The following is a 12,719-nucleotide window of genomic DNA, read 5'->3' on the forward strand; positions in this document are numbered from 1 at the left end:
GTTGGGAGGGGGGCTTGTGCTCGGAAATACTAATATGGTGGGGAAACAGGCATTTCGGGGAAAAGGTAGACTTTACGGAAAACAGAGCAGACATGTAACATGACGTAGGTAAGAATAGCCAATAAGGATGTATCATGTGATGTAAACCAACGTGGTGTTGGCCACTAAGAAATGTATAAAAACCAGGCCTTTAGGAGCCAGAGGTCAGAACAGACATCAGAGGACCTCTAGGCCTAGAGGTCACCTTCTGTAACACCTTCTGTTACACTATATACTATATGATCTATTCTTGTAAGCTGTTATTGAATGATTAAATAAATATATACTTATTGAAGCCAGTATATAGTGTTCGAGGTCTCATTCGAGGTAGGCCTAGACAGCGGCCTATCTACCTCACTTCTTTAGGGCTAGATTCACAAAGCAAACCGATCGTGTACTGATCGTTTTGTGACCCCCCTTAGCGAACAAATTCCCCTCCGGCCCGATTCACTTACTTCTCTGCCGACCATCCTCCGATCCGCGCATTCAAATGAGAGGAGGGAAATTCAGAAGTAGGGAAGGCAGCGATACACAACACAATCTGACTGGGCTGGCCGATCAACCGAAGAAGCGACTGCTGGGGACCAGTCGTAAATGTCTTTCCAACTGGAAGCCCTGCAATCTTTCCTGCCTGCTTCCCCCTGAATGCCGCCCTGCTCTGCTTCGATCTTCCCCCTGAATACCACCCTGCTCTGCCCTGATCTTTCCCCCGAGTGCCGCCCTGCTCTGCCCCAATCTTCCCCGAATCTCTCCTGCCCTTCCCCGGCCTGCGAGCCCATGGTTTTAACCCGCGGGTTTAAAACAGGTTAAAACCATGGGCTCGCAGGGCTAAAAACAATAAAAAAGTTAAAGTTTAAAAAAAAAAAAAAAAAGGCCCCGGCTCTGCCTGATATTTTGCGGCTTATTTAAAAAAAAAGAAGAAAAAAAAAAAGCCATCGGAGCCCTGACAGCAGTGACAGGAGGCTGCTTCACTACTGTCAGGGCTCAATCCGATCCATGCAGTTGGTTGGGGGCATGTCTCCGATCGCCTCCATTTGCATGCAGATGGTTGGCAAATCGGTCGGCCTGCCTCCAATCGCCCACGGATCGGAGGGTTAGTGAATCTAGCCCTGTGTACACTACAGAGCTCCTAAGCACACGTCCTGCCGCTTCAAGCACTGAAGTGAAAGTGAAACAAGATTTACTGCAATGACATCATCCACTCACCAATGTTGCCAATTTGTGCATTGTTTATGAAATGACCCTCGTATATCTTATTTGAGTGTTCTAATTTGTGTCTATTAGCTATTCATTGGTATTACTGATGAGATATTGTATCAAATGTATGTTATCTGAATGTTCTTCCATTCTATTAGGTGTCAGGTCAAAAGCGCACTGGGACAAAGGCACGCACAGACAACTGAGCGCAATGTGGAGACGCGCGCTGAAGAAAATGACTGTTTTAAAGGGCTCCGACGGGGGTTATGGGGGGGGAACCCCCCTACTTTACTTTATACAGATCGTGCCACGTTGTGGGGGCATTGTGAGGGGTTTGGGGGGGTTGTAACCCCCCACATTTTACTGAAAACCACTTTTTCCCTAAAAAACAGGGAAACAGTTAAGTTTCCAGTATAATGAGGGCGGTTACAACCCCCCAAACCCCCCACAACACCGCCGCGATCTGTATTAAGTAAAGTGGGGGGTGGTGTTCCCCAACAAAACCCCCCGTCGGAGCCCCTAAAAACACTCTTTTTCTTCGGCGCGCGCTTCCGTCTTGCGCTCAGTTGTCGGCGCACGCCTTTGTCTTCGGCGGTTTTGTCTATGAACCATTCTATTTCGGTATCTCGTTTGTATTGCACGGACATTTATCATATTTCCTTTTTTTTCTTTTTATTAGCTTTCAAAAATGACAAGTTCATACTGCATGACACTCAGAAATGTCCTGCCACTGAATATCTGGGTCTAATCTAGCTGGTGACATTCAGCGTTTAGAAAGCCGTTGATTTCCGCCAGCTGAATATTGGTCAGCAAGTAAGTTATATGCATAATTATAGATTAGCACTTAGGTTCAGATAGGTGCCTAAAGTTGGGGGAGGGGGGCTACTGTATGCCAATCAGTCTAGGCGCCCATTCCAGAATCACGCCTAGCAGCGCCTAACTTAAAGCTTAGGCGTCTGTAATAGAGAATGACACGGTGGCAAAATTCATCACCATCCCCGTGGATAACCGCGGGAAATAATCCCATGCCATTTTCTAGTGTCTATTTCAACCTCGGTCCTTCTACACCAGCATTTTTCAAAGCAAAGCTTGCGGGTCAGTGGCTGAGCTCATTCATACTCTGATTCTTATGTGAGCCAAGGATAATGAAGCCATTGTGACATCACTGATGTGATTGGCTCTTAGGCACTGGTAGAATGAGGCATTATGACATCACAATATCTGCTCTGCATACCAGAGACTGTCATTCTGTAGTGTCTGTTTCAACCTCAGTCCTTCTACACAGGCATTCTTCAAAGCAAAGCTTGAGGGTCAGTGGTTGTGGCCATTCATACTCTGATTCTTCCCTCTCTCCTTAAAGAATGACATGATGATGGTTTCCCGCGGTTATCCGCGGGGACGGGAACGGTGATGAATTCTGTCACCGTGTCATTCTCTAGTCTGTAATATAGGCCAGGGTTTTAAAAGCCTACATTAAAGGTGCCCAAGTCCTTTAGAGCAGTGGTTCTCAACTCTGTCCTGGAGGACCACCAGGCCAATCGGGTTTTCAGGACAACTTTAATGAACATGCGTGGAGCAGATTTGCATGCCGGTCACTTCCACTATATGCAAATCTCTCTCATGCATATTCATTAGGGCTAGCCTGAAAACCCGATCGGCCTGGTGGTCCTCCAGGACGGGTTGGGAACCGCTGCTTTAGAGAATCGCACCTAGCGGCGCCTATGTCACTCTGTACCCCCTAAACACGCCTACTTTGCCGTTAGGCGTCTATCTTTTGTAGAATTGTGCCTAAGAAGTTAGGCACCTCTCGCTTAATTAATTTTTTATTATGAGCTTGTTAAAGCTCATGAAGCCAATTTACTAATTAAGATAGGCACCTAACAGTAGGCGTCTCTTATAAAATTTGGCCCTTAGGCAGATATGTGGCATTTATGGGCATACGAGAGGTGCTGAAAAGTTCTCAGCCCAACCAACCGACTTCCTGCATTCGGAGCGTTATTTTGCCACTGTAGCTGGAAAGAGTGTGCTATCTTATTGTGTTGCGTGCCAATTATATTCTATGGACGCATTCGCGTTTAGTGCGCGCTAAAATGGCTAGAACATAAGAACATAACATAAGAACATAAGCAGTGCCTCCGCCGGGTCAGACCATAGGTCCATCCCGCCCAGCAGTCCGCTCCCGCGGCGGCCCGAACAGGTCACGGCCTGTCTGAGTCACCAGAAGGGGCCCCCCTTGCCACCTTGGATAGAATGCCACCTTGCACCTAGAATAGAGCACAAAAATATTTCCGTACAAGCTGAATATCTTAAATCAATATATCCACACCTAAATGATATATCATCCACACTTCTAATATCAGAAACTGTATGCCACGTTTCTTATAATATTTAACCGGAGAAAAAGACCTCAGTGTTTCTCAGGTCCAAGCCAGATATTCCCCTGATGCAGCGGATGCGCGAAACAGGGCCTGTCGGGATATCTAAATGAAGTCTATAAATGAAATTTAAACTAGTTTCCTGAGTGCAGTAAATCGGCACTTGGTTTCAACTGCAGCCTGCGGTGATTTTGTAATATCAGAAGATATAAGACAAAGAGATAAGTGCCCGTTTCTTTTTTGAAACACATTGAATACTTATGATAAATGATGGAATAGTGATCATTTTAAAGAAACATAATAGTGAATGCTATAAGAGATTACGAAGTTTTTTCTAAGACCAAGGATGTATTTCTCTATGGCAATGAAGTATTTGCCATAGAAAGTTTCCCAGGCTTGGACCTGAGAAACACTGAGGTCTTTTTTCTCCGGTTAACTATTACAGTGGTGCCTCGCATAACGAACGCCTCGCACAGCGAACGCTGCGCACAACGAACTTCATGTCTTGCTTCCTACAACGAACTTCGTTTCACACAACGAAGTCGCCCGAGCTGCATCCTTCCGCGCAGGCACTGCGCTTAACTGCCCTCTCTCCGCCTGGCTCCCTGTGCAGTGGCGGACCGTCGGCTCGCAGGGGCCCGGCGCCTACTGCTGATGCGTTGGGGGGGGCGGAGCTACTCTCGCCGCTTCCCCGATGCTAGAAAAAAAAAAAAAAATGAACAGTTAAGTCCCAGTTTTTGCCGCTGAGACTCTGCCCTCTCTCACTGTAAAATTAGACTCTACTTAGTCTGTCTTTAAATTTAAAAAATGTGTGTTGTTTTAAAAAACAATTATGTTTTTAGATGTATCTAAATAAAAATAATAACAAAAAATTTATCTTTTTTTATGTCATCTTAGCATATTTTATGCTACAGAACAAATTATTTTTTTTAACATGTATTGTTATGGGAAAACGCGTTTCACATAACGAACTTTTCGCATAACAAACTTGCTCCTGGAACCAATTAAGTTCGTTGTGTGAGGCACCACTGTATAGGAAACGTGGCATACAGTTTCTGATATTAGGAGTGTGGATGAATATCATTCAGGTGTGGATATATAGAATAGAGCACAACCAGATGCCTGTTCAAATTTCAGTGGGTGCCAATGATCAATAATTGGATGCTAAGTGCCCAATTATTGATGGGGCGGAGCTCATTAGCCATACATCTCAGAAGTGTGCACAGCTTTGGGCACCATATGTAGAATTTGGGGGAACGTGTTTAATTATTCCAACCCTCACTTATCTTATGTTCCTGATTCGTTATCAAGTCTGCCTTTATTATTCACTTGCCATTCAATTTAGTTGCACTGGCTTCCAAAACACAAGCGGTTTCTTTTTAAATCAGCCTGTCTGTTGTGAGGGGGTTGCTGAAAAGTTCTCAGCCCAACCAAGACGAGAATGACGTGGACATGGTTCAATCAATGGTCTGAAACAATGTCAAAACATAGAATTGTGGGTCTGCAAATTGGCACTTAACGAAATAAGATAACACTCTTATCAACTATCGTGACAAAATAACGCTCAGAATTTAGGAAGTTGGTTGGTTGGGCTGAAAACCATTCAGCATCCCCTCGTACATAAGCTTACTTCTGAATTGGTGCTGAATTTAGTGAGGGGGCCCCAGTTCAGACATTCTTTTCATTTGCAAAGTCAACTGTTACTCTGGCCCCCTTCTTTTAGTGGGGTTCATTATGTGAAGATTGTTAACACAATATTTTCTGTCTTTGTGATTTCCTTTTGACATTCTTTACTTTCATTTGCTAGGTTAGAGTCAAATTATTTGGTATTTCATAAGAAACTAAAGAATTTTATATATATATATATATTACATTACATTATATATATATATTATATTACATTATATATGTAATATATATATATATATATATATTATATATATATATTACATTACATTACATTACAGATTTCTATTCCGCCATTACCTTTCGGTTCAAAGCGGATTACAAAAAGAGTTATGGAAGAAGGGTTACAACGTTAGATCAGAGAAGGTTTCCAAGAGAGGGAAAAGTAGGATCTGGGGTTAGGGAGGGGATGGTAAGAGGGGGGTTAAGCTTTATCATGGTATTAAGCTTTATTAAGGGATTTCTTGAAGAGTATAGTTTTTATTTCCTTTCTGAACATCTTGTAGTCTGGGGTTGTTGTCAATAGGTTGGAGACTTGGGTGTCTATCTTCGCTGCCTGAGTGGTCAGTAGTCCGTTGTATAGTTTTTTCCGTTTTACTTCTTTGATTGGGGGGTAAGTGATTGGGGTGTGTGTTTTTCTATGCCAGGTAGAGGTGGTTTGGATGAGGCGGTCGTTTAGGTAGGTTGGGCTGTCTCTATTTATAGTTTTAAATAATATACAGTAGAATTTAAATTGTATTCTTTCCTGGATTGGAAGCTGTCAATGTCGCTATGCCCACATTACCCCTCTCCTGAAGTCACTTCATTGGATCCTTATCCGTTTCCGCAAACAGTTCAAACTCTTCTTACAAGTGTATTTGCTCCGCAGCTCCTCAGTATCTCTCTTCTTTCATCTCTCCCCACATTCCCCCCTCCCCCCGGCACTCCAGGCATTGGATAAGTCTCTCTTATCTCTACCCTTCTCCTCTACAGCCAGCTCCAGACTCTGTCCATTCTACTTTGCTGCACTATATGCCTGGAATAAACTGCCCTGACTTGATATATCCTAACTCAAAGCCACTTCTTTGAAGATGCTTTCCATTTCAAACTCCAAACCACCTTCCGTGCTAACTGGATCGGTAGCATGGAATGTTACTACCATTTGGGGTTTTTGCCAGCTACTAGTGACCTAGATTGGCCACTATGGGGATGGGCTACTGGAGTCAGTAGCATGGAATGTTGCTACTTTTGGGGGGGTTTGCCAGGTATTAGTGACCTGGATTGGCCACCATGAGGACAGGCTACCGGCCTAGATGGACCATTGGTCTGACCCAGTAAAGTTATTCTTATGTTCTAAGCACCAATATCTATCTTATCATTCCCTCTGTAACTCCCCCCATCTGAGTACAGTGTTTTGATGCACATTTTTGTCCAGTTAGATTGTAAGCTCTTTTGAGCAGGGACTGTCTCTTTTATGTTTTGATGTACAGTGCTGCGTATGTCTAGTAGCACTATAGAAACATAGAAACATAGAAGATGACGGCAGAAAAGGGCCACAGCATATCAAGTCTGCCCACTCCAACAACCCTACCCCCTTGAATTTACCCCCCTAGAGATACCACATGTGTATCCCATTTACATTTTTTACCCCCCTAGAGATCCCACATGCGTATCCCATTTCCTTTTAAAATCCGGCACGCTGCTGGCCTGAATCACCTGACGTGGAAGTTCATTCCAACGATCGACCACCCTTTCGGTGAAGAAGAACTTCCTGATGTCGCCATGAAATTTCCCACCCCTGATTTTCAGCGGATGTCCTCTTGTGGCCAAGGGACCTTTAAAAAAGAAGATATCATCCTCCACCTCAATACGGCCGGTGATATATTTAAACGTCTCTATCATGTCTCCTCTCTCTCTACGTTCTTCGAGTGAGTATAGCTGCAATTTATTCAGCCTTTCCTCATACGGGAGGCCTTTGAGTCCCGAGACCATCCTGGTGGCTATGGAAATGATTAATAGTAGTAGAAGCTGTCTGAATGCTCAGTGACATCACAATGCATCTGGGTCATACCCAGAATTCTTGATGACATCATAATGCAGCTGTATATGGTTCCCCCACCTGAGCACTGTGTATAGATGCACCTTCTTGTCCAGTTTGTCTGTCTTGACTAGATTATAAGCTCCTTTGAGCAGGGGGTTGTCAAAACAGCGCAGTGCATGTCTAGTAGCATTATAGAAATGATTATTATTAGTAGTAGTATATGATAAACATTGATTGTTATATTTCTGTAGTCGGTGTTACGGATTTTGCTTTGTTTTATTTTGGTGATCTACATTGGACCCTGAAAGTGGGATACAGAGCTAAATAATTACCATACTGATATTAATATTCCCATCTTGAGGCCATTGACACAGTGCACTGGTCCCTAAATGTTATAACTGAGGGTTAGATATACTAAAAGGCACCGCCATCTTACCATGCACTAACATGCATTAACACGCATTATTTACTGTGGATCCAATTTTACGCAGTTTGAATTTTAGATGTGTTATTTCCCTTTTGTAAATCGAAGCTTAAGTCAATCTTACTGTGGCCCTATTTACTAATAACCTGTGTTAATGACCTTAGAATAAATATAAAGTAGATTGATGACATGCACTTGTGCTCAGTGAAATGTAATAGATTTGCTTTGCTTGATTTGAAAACATAATCAGTTCAGTGCATTGCATGTCTCCTAGTCCTCCCCCGAGTCTCCACAGGATTCTTAGCTCCAGCCTGCTTCTGTGTCTGAAGAGAATTTTCTAGAAAAATAAAGTATTTGCAGGTTATTTTTTGAAAGAAAAAAAAATAAAAATGCAGATTTAAATAGTACTATGAAAAGTGACCAGAAAGACAGTAAAAAAGGTTTCTGAACCAATTCCTTGGTCTTACAGAAGACAAAGTATAGGTTATTGGAACTCAAATGGATCTCATATGATGGTGAAACTTCAGTCTTTACCTTGCAGCTTTGTGAAGCTATTGACTTTGCTTTGAAAGCTCCCCAAATCGGTGCTATTTGCATAACAGTAGGACTCGCAGCCGGCCTGAATGGTAAAGATTAGAAGCCGTACAATCAAAGGCGAAAGCAAAAAGTTCTTAATATATACCTTGTGCGACCACATCTGTGAGCAATGCGCTATGTGAGGTGTGCCTTGCAAAAGTATTTACAAAGCAGGAGAGAGACACCTTTCAGTGTCTAAAGAAAATTCTATTCATAAGTAAGAGGCAACGTTTTCTTCAGACTCAGCAGAGCTCATGCTTAGAGAGCGCATAATTATTTAAATGCCAATTTGTTTTCTTCCTTCATAAGTGCAAATCTTTACTGGAAAGAAAAACAGCTTTGCAGTCTGATTTTAAAGCAAAACAATAACATGCCTATAGCGCACCCCACCCCCTTCACTAATAAACACTTTAATCCTATCTAAAAAGCATTCGTCATTATGCATTTTCAGTCATTAATATACAAAGCCTATACTACACCCATGGAAAAGTGAATTCTCCTTCCTACATGAATGCTAAATTATGAATGTAGAAAGAGGTGGAATATTTCCTAATATAGCACTTTACATGTAACTGGTCATTTTTCTCCTGTGCAAGGCTGAATGCTTCTTGCACATTCCCAGGAGACATGAAAATTTAAGAAGGGGTTATTGACTCTGAAAACAACATTATAATAAGCTAGGAAAATGCATTCACCAGGCATAAATTACAGTAGGTCCATTTTTGTCCCTTCCTCCACCCCTACCTCTGCCACTGAAAGTTCACTTGGACACACAAAGTCAGAGGCGTGAAGAAAGTACAAGAAATTTATTATTGTATACCGGACTCTAGTGCAGTTAATAGCCTGCCTACTAGAGTGTCAGAAACAGGAAATACACGGACTTTTATGCCCTTTCCGCAAACTAATATATGCAAAAACTACAATTTTCATTTGTTACTTCTATAACTTTTCTACAATTATTATTGGTCCTAAGCTCACACTAGCAGGTCACTTATCTAAATCTTACAGTTCTAAATGTTAAATGTACAGAAGGGCAGAGTACATCATGGCTCAAACTCTTATCTATTCAGCTTACAATGTGGTAAGGTAGGGACATACATTTTAGGCAGATGAAGTCAATAGATTGTACACTTTCTTCAGCTATGTAGACCAGAGCAATATTTTAAACAACAGTTAACCATTTCATGACCCTACACCACCAGTACTAAAGAAAAGAGAAGCTCAACTAATCCTGGCCACGTGGGCTGACCACTACAGCTGCCACCCAGAAAATTTCTTTCAACAAAAGATCCCGCAGATCATCACAAATTTAAATGATATAAATTCAGCAAAAAATACCAGTAATATGCAAAAAAATAAAGTGTGCTCATAGATCAGGGGTGGGCAATGAGGGGTGAAATCCAGTTGGGTTTTCAGGATTTCCCCCAATGAATATGCATGAGATCTATTTGCATACAATGGAGGCAGTGCCTGCAAATAGATTTCATGCATATTCATTGGGGAAATCTTAAAAGCCCGACTGGATTGCGGCCCTCGTTGCCCACCCCTGTCATAGATCAATACAAGAATGACCACGAAGTTACACAACTAATGGTCCACTTTCTGTTCTAATCATAGCACACAGTTTTTCAATCTAAAGTGCATAATTCCGCTACATATGCCAAAAATATATAGAAGATTTTTCCACTTATCTTGTGAATGGGATTGAAAATCTGGCCCTGACGGGGACATTTTTTCACAGTTCAGTTGCTTCAGGAAGCTGAACAATCTCGTAGATTTACAAAAAGGTGTTCCTCTTGACTCAACAGTTAGAAAATTAATTGATGACTTGTATGTCAAGTATTAATAAACTTGGAAACTTAGAAGAGCCGAAGCTTTCCATCCATCAGAGCACATGCACGAGACAGACAGGGTGAAGAGGTGCAATGTGCAAACAATGTACACCTATATAATTAACACACATTCATCTAAAATCAAACATTGCTATACTACTTGAATTATGCTAATGTGCCTACTCATGCATCTGCAAAGACTCTATTAAGCCACATTATGAGGGGCTGCTGAAAAGTCCTCAGCCCAACCAAGAAGAGAATGATGTGGAGCCATGAAACTTTCAAGTTATTCCACACTTTTCATCTCAGTGAGGCAAATGCATCTAGTAAAGGGGCACAAGTATAGGGAAATGAAGCCATTGTGACATCACCAATGAGGTTGGCTCTTAGGCATTGGTGGAATGAGGCATTGTGACATCACAATAGGAGGGGCCGCTGAACAGTTAGTTCTCAGCTCAACCAAGAAGAGAATGATGTGGAGCCATGAAACTTACAAGTTATTACACACTCTTCATTGCAATGAGGCAAATGCATCTAGCAAATGGGCACAAGTATAGGGAAACCAAGCCATTGTGACATCACCAATGAGGTTGGCTCTTAGGCATTAGTGGAATGAGACATTATGACATCACAATAGGAGGGGCCGCTGAACAGTTCTCAGCTCAACCAAGAAGAGAATGATGAAACTTACAAGTTATTCCACACACTTCTTGACACTTTTCGTTGCTGATGTAAAGTGAAATGAAAAGTGTCAAGAAAAGTGTGGAATAACTCGTAGGTTTCATGGCTCCACATCACTCTCTTCTTGATGTCATATTGTAACCTGATAACTGAATTTTAAGTATGTTTAACCTGTAATCCGTTCTGAGCTCTTTGGGAAAAATGGGATAGGAAAGGAATTAAATAAATAAACTGGGTGAGAATTTTTCAGCGGCCCCTCATACTCATATGTTTGGCACAGCAGGGCAAATTAAGTAAAATGAATGAGTAATCTTCACAAATAAGTCCTAGATGTCATAGCTATCACTCAAAGAGCAGCACAGCCCACTGGTAACAGAATAGAGTTTGAAATGCATTCAGTGTGGATGCAATAAATGCACCTCTATCTTGGACCCTGAACCACAAATGAAATGTATTTCAAAAATTCATTAGAAGAAAATTAAGTAAGGATGAAACTGTGGTAGCCTACAATCAGCCAGCCCAACTGTTAGGCAAGACCAGGAAGTTGCCTAGGGCAGCATCTAGAGGATGACAAAAACCAGCTGCAGTTAAAGCAAAACAATAGATTCTGAAAGCCACATCTAGTGAAAGAGCCATTAATGTGTATCAAAAGTCATTTGCTTAGTTAGATGGGATATTTAAAAATTGTCCCCATTTTTGTGTGTGCACTAGACCCCCTCTCACAAGAGTAAAATTGATTTTATGATGCATATCCTAGAAATAAAAAGTGGATTTTCCCAAGTCCATCTTAACATTCGCTTATGAACTTTTCGTTTAGGAAATGATCCAAATCTTTTTTTTTTTTAAACCCCTGCTAAACTAACTGCTTTCACCACATGCTTTGGCAACGAATTCCAGAGTTTAGACTTTTGAGTGAATAAATATTTTCCCAGTTTGTTTTAAATCTAATAGTAGCTTTATTGCATGCTTTCTAGTCTTACCCCCTGTTTTACGAAGCCGCACAGCAACGGCCCTGAAGCCCTTTAAATCTCTATGGGCTTCGGGGCCATTACCGCAGCGCAGGCCCTTAGTATTTTTGGAAAGAATAAACAAGCGATTCATATCTGTTCTACTCCATCCAGTAAGGCTGAAGGTTTACCTAGGCACCAGCTCTGCCAGCCAGCTCTAAGATGAATAGCCCAGCAGTAGATTCCTGGCATTAGAATTACATACAAAGTTCCAAAAAGGAGAAGAGACATTATAGCGAATATCTGGAAGCACTCAGGACAGAGTATACGGCTGAAGGGCAATTCTGTCATCTAGGTGTCAGTAAATGTATGGAATAAAATCATTTATGCATGTATGTGTACATAGACCGACAAAAGTGCCAGCAGGGCACCTAAGCATTACTCGGCAAATACCCAGTTAACAATAACAACAATTATTTTCTAGGCATTTTGTTTTTTAGGAATTTTATGGCAATTTATTATTTTATAGCGCTACCAGGCACATGTAACACAGAGTTAAGTACGTAGGACTCGATTCTGTAAATGGAGCTCAAAATTGGTCACCCCCAAAATTCATGCTAAGCACCATTCTATAAAGGGGGCTCCAGGTTGGGTGCGTAGCACTTAGGGCTCCTTTTATCAAGGCGTGCTACGGGGGTTAGCGCGTCGGACATTTCATCACGCGCTAATCCACGCGGCAGCCTAAAATCCTAACGCCTCGTCAATGGAGGAGTTAGGTACTAGCGCGGCAGGCGATTTAACGCGCAGTATTCCGCGCCTTAAACCGCTACCGCGCCTTTGTAAAAGGACCCCTTAGCGCCAGGATATGCACCCAATTTTAAATGTGAGGATTTATATCAACTGAGCCCTGGTGTAGACCTCCGTGCCTAATTTAGGCATGGA

At 42.0% G+C, this 12,719-nt stretch overlaps 1 long non-coding RNA gene across 2 annotated transcripts in view; it reads left to right on the forward strand.

Moving 5' to 3' along the window:
- Nucleotides 1-1,916: 1,916 nt before the first annotated feature.
- The window catches only part of LOC117364501, a 189,452-nt gene continuing 178,649 nt past the window's right edge, over nt 1,917-12,719 (forward strand). For both annotated transcript variants that reach the window (XR_004540261.1, XR_004540262.1), the window contains exon 1: nt 1,917-2,049. This is a non-coding gene — a long non-coding RNA (uncharacterized LOC117364501). The remainder of the gene's footprint in view (nt 2,050-12,719) is intronic.

Source organism: Geotrypetes seraphini, chromosome 8, assembly GCF_902459505.1.
Source record: "Geotrypetes seraphini chromosome 8, aGeoSer1.1, whole genome shotgun sequence".
NCBI classification, from domain to species: domain Eukaryota; kingdom Metazoa; phylum Chordata; class Amphibia; order Gymnophiona; family Dermophiidae; genus Geotrypetes; species Geotrypetes seraphini.